We start from the raw sequence: 5,000 nt of genomic DNA, 5'->3' as shown, positions 1-5,000 counted from the left end.
ACATTTCCCTTTGTGTCTCACAACACAAGGGGGCAGTCACAGCCTGCCCTCTAAAGACAACTCTTTTCTTTCACACAAAACTACAAGCATCCAATAACACACACACCCTTCACTCAAAATTCAAAATTATCATGGCAACTCCTACACCAGCCTCGAGGTCCCCATCTGGGAAGAGGACCACGAATGTCCCCAGGTCAGACTGCTCTTATGGTATCGACCTTAAGTCTCTTGACACCCACTCAACTTTTTCTTCATTAACTTCTGCAGCATTCGCAGTCTCATATCTAATTTTCAGTCTGTAGAACACCACCTCTCCTCTACTAAATCTCATCTTCTTTTCCTCAATGAAACTCAGGTGTCTGAGGCAACTGACAGTAGCCCCTTTTCTGTTCCCTCCTACTTTCTCTATCCTCATTTTCGATCCAAAGCTGGATGCTGCGGTTTAAGTGCGTTATGACTTAACCTGCACTCGTGCCCACGCTCTTGAATCTTCCGAATTTTCCACAATCTGGCTACGACTACAGAGTCATTCTCAAACTAAATTTATCTGTGCTTTATGCATCTCACCTAACTCCTCTGACTATAAGAAATTCTTTGACTACTTAACTTCCAAAGTGGAGCACATTCTGACCCTCTTCCCTTTTGCAGAGATCTCCATTCTTGGAGACTTCAATGTTCACCACCAGCTTTGGCTTTCATCTCCCTTCACTGACCATCCTGGTGAACTAGCCTTCAACTTTGCTATCCACCACGATTTGGAGCAACTGGTGAAACACCCTACTCGTATTCCTGACCGTCTTGGAGATACGCCCAACATTCTTGACCTTTTTCTAACCTCTAATCCTTCTGCTTATGCTGTCACCCTTTCTTCTCCGTCGGGTTCCTCCGATCACAATCTCATATCTGTATCTTGTCCTATCGCTCCAATCCCTCCTCAGGATCCCCCTCAGCGGAGGTGCCTCTGGCGTTTTGCCCTCTGCTAGTTGGGGGGACCTGAGGAGGTATTTCGCTGATTTTCCTTGGAATGACTACTGCTTCCGTGTCAGAGACCCGTCTTTGTGTGCTGAGCGCATAACAGAGGTGATAGTGTCTGGCATGGAGGCGTACATTCCTCACTCTTTTTCTCGACCTAAACCTTCCAAACCTTGGTTTAACACAGCTTGTTCTTGTGCTATACATGATAGAGAGGTGGCCTACAAAAGGTACTTAGGCCTTCCATAACCAGAATCTTATATTCCTGCCCGGAACCATGCCAAGTCTGTTCTCTAACTAGTCCAAAACTCCTTCATTAACAGAAAGTGTCAAAAATCTTTCAAGATCTAACTCCCCTCGTGACTTCTGGCATCTAGCCAAAAATATCTCCAATAACTTTACTTCTCCTTCTTTCCCTCCTTTATTTCAACCAGATGGCACCACTGCTATCACATCTATTTCTAAAGCTGAACTCTTTGCTCAAACCTTTGCTAAAAACTCTACCTTGGACGATTCAGGGCTTGTTCCTTCCTCTCCTCCACCCTCTGACTACTTCATGCTACCTATTAAAATTCTTTGCAATGATGTTTTCCATGCCCTCGCTGGCCTAAACCCTCGGAAGGCTTATGGACCTGATAGGGTCCCTCCTATTGTTCTCCGAAACTGTGCCTCCGTGCTTGCACCTTGCCTAGTCAAACTCTTTCAGCTCTGTCTGTCAACATCTATCTTTCCTTCTTGCTGGAAGTTTGCCTACATTCAGCCTGTTCCTAAAAAGGGTGACCGTTCTAATCCCTCAAACTACCGTCCTATTGCTTTAATTTCCTGCCTATCTAAAGTTTTTGAATCTATCCTCAACAGGAAGATTCTTAAACATCTATCACTTCACAACCTTCTATCTGATCGCCAGTATGGGTTCCGTCAAGGCCGCTCTACTGGTTGATCTTCTGGCTTTCCTTACTGAATGAATCTTGGTCATCTTCTTTTAGAGATTTTGGTGAAACTTTTGCTGTTGCCATGGACATATCAAAAGCTTTTGATAGAGTCTGGCATAAAGCTTTGATTTCCAAACTACCCTCCTACGGCTTCTATCCTTCTCTCTGTAACTTCATCTCGAAGTTTCCTTTCTGACCATTCTATTGCTGCTGTGGTAGATGGTCACTGTTCTTCTCCTAAATCTATTAACAGTGGTGTTCCTCAGGGTTCTGTCCTGTCACCCACTCTCTTCTTATTATTCATTAATGATCTTCTAAACCAAACTTCTTGTCCTATCCACTCCTACGCTGATGATACCACCCTGCACTTTTCAACGTCTTTTCATAGACGTCCAACCCCTTCAGGAGGTAAACATTTCACGCAGGGAAGCCACAGAACGCTTGATTTCTGATCTTTTCTAAAATTTCTGATTGGAGCAGAGCAAACTTGGTATTGTTCAATGCCTCAAAAAACTCAATTCCTTCATCTATCAACTCGACACAACTTTCCAGACAACTATCCCCTCTTCTTCAATGACACTCAACTGTCCCCCTCTTCTACACTGAACATCCTCGGTATGTCCTTTTCTTATAATCTAAACTTCACATCTCATCTCTAGCTAAAACAGCTTTTATGAAGTTAGGTGTTCTGAGACGTCTCCGCCAGTTTTTCTCACCCCCCGAGCTGCTAACTGTACAGGGGGCCATATCCGTCCATGTATGGAGTATGCTTCACATGTCTGGGGTGTTCCCATCATACCGCTCTTCTAGACAGGGAGCAATCAAAAGCTTTTTGTCTCATCAACTCCTCTCCTCTAACTGACTGTCTTCAGCCTCTTTTTCATTAACGCAGTGTTGCATCTCTACCTGTCTTCTACCGCTACTTTCATGCTAACTGCTCTTCTGATCTTATTAGCTGCATGCCTCTCCTCGTCCCGCGGCCTCGCTTCACAAGACTTTCTTCTTTCTCTCACCCCTATTCTGTGCACCTCTCTAATACAAGAGTTAACCAGTATTCTCAATCATTCATCCCTTTCTCTGGTAAACTCTATAACTCCCTGCCTGCTTCTGTATTTCCACCTTCCTATGACTTGAATCTCCTTCAAGAGGGAGGTTTCAAGACACTTTTCCTTCAAATTTTGACTACCGCTTTGGACCCTCTTTGGGGACCCTCTTTGGGGACCGGCATCTCAGTGGGCCTTTTTTTTATATTTTTTATTGTGTTTTGTTGCCCTTGGCTGGTGCTCCTCCTACATAAAAACTACTACTACTACTACAAGGAGAAAGAAGAGCTAGAAAAAAAAAAGTAGAAGTACATCAGCATCAATAACAGCAACTATTACTACCTCAACAACAACAATAACTACTACTACTACTACTACCTACTACTACTACTGCTACTACTACTAAATAGAAGATGAACAGCAATAACAACAACAACAACAACAAAAAGAAGGTGCCAATGATGATAATGATGAAAAAGAAAAAAAAAAGAAAAGAATCATTGAGAAAAATTCCCAGACAGACAGACAGACAGACAGACAGACAGACAGACAGACACGCCTAACATTGGCAGAATCATTTAAAGGAACTATTTCAATAACAAACATACAAACACACACACACACACACACACACACACACACACACACACACACACACACACACACACAAACACACACACACACACACACACACACACACACACACACACACACACACACACACACACACACACACACACAGAAATAACATTTTAGTCTACCCAAGGATTTCTTCCATAGAAAACGGACGCAATTTTTTAAGGGGGACGTGGTCTAAATTGAAGTAAGAGAAGGAGGAAGAGGAAGAGGAGGAGGAGGAGGAGGAGGAGGAGGAGGAGGAGGAGGAGGAGGAGGAGGATGAAGAAACCAACTCCTTTTCTTCCTCCATAAGTAGTTCTTTCTTCTCCTCCTCATCCTCCTCCTCATCCTCCCTATCCTCCTTTTCTTCTTCCTCTTCTTCCTCCTCTTCTTCCATTTACTTATTTGATTTGATATACTAACTATTGTACCTTTATTACTATCATCACTACCATTTACTTTATTTAAATCCTACTCAAACTTCTTCTTCCTCCTCCTCCTCTTCCTCCTCCTCCTCCTCCTCCTAATCCTCTCCCTTTACTTCTTCCTCCTCTTTTTCCTTCCTTTAGCATCCATTATACTTTTTTCCCTTATTATCAGTAGTAGTAGTAGTAGTAGTAGTAGTAGTAGTAGTAGTAGTAGTAGTAGTAGTAGTAGTAGTAGTAGTAGTAGTTGTAGTAGTAGTAGTAGTAGTTTTATTAATTACTTTATTAAAATCATACTCGTACATCTAAAACTTCTCTTCTTCCTCTTCCTTTTCCTCTTCTTTCTCTTCTTCTTCCTCTCCTCCTCCTCCTCCTCTTCTTGCACTTCTTTTCACTATTTTTATTATTATTATTGACTTTATTCAAACCCTACAGCTCCTCCTCTTCCTCCTACATCTACGACACACACACACACACACACACACACACACACACACACACACACACACATACACACAACTGTCACTCGCTCATCTCTTTTCTACTTTCGTCTGAAATTCCATGTGTTTTCTTCCATGCAACACGGTACATTTCTTTTTCTCCGGCACGCTTCAGCTGGGGGCGTGGGTGGGGGGGGTGGGGAGGAGCCTTCTGTGCCACCCTGTCTCTCACATTAACAGTTAACGTAGAGTAATTATCTAAGTAGCCTTGTAAAGACCTCAGTGTGTTGTTTGTACTTCCTTTGTGTTCCTTTTGTATTCCGCCTCCTTCTCCCTCCCCTCCTCCTCCTCCTCCTCCTCCTCCTCGAGCAGCAGCCAATCAAGCACCTGCAGTTTGACGTCATCCCTCAGCCAACCAATGGGGGACCTTGCTTGGCTTGCCTTAATAATAATAATAATAATAATAATAATAATAATAATAATAATAATAATAATAATAATAATAATAATAATAATAACAATAATAATAATAATAATAATAATAATAATAAATAATAATAATTATTATTA

At 42.3% G+C, this 5,000-nt stretch overlaps 1 protein-coding gene across 1 annotated transcript in view; it reads right to left on the bottom strand.

The window, feature by feature from the left end:
* Positions 1-5,000, bottom strand: part of LOC135095690 (uncharacterized) — a 110,384-nt gene that overhangs the window by 29,303 nt on the left and 76,081 nt on the right. The window lies entirely within an intron of this gene.

This window comes from Scylla paramamosain, unplaced genomic scaffold, assembly GCF_035594125.1.
Source record: "Scylla paramamosain isolate STU-SP2022 unplaced genomic scaffold, ASM3559412v1 Contig1, whole genome shotgun sequence".
Classification (NCBI taxonomy): Eukaryota; Metazoa; Arthropoda; class Malacostraca; order Decapoda; family Portunidae; genus Scylla; species Scylla paramamosain.
Note: the sequence above shows the minus strand (reverse complement) of the source record. Positions and strands in the feature narration are given on the sequence as shown.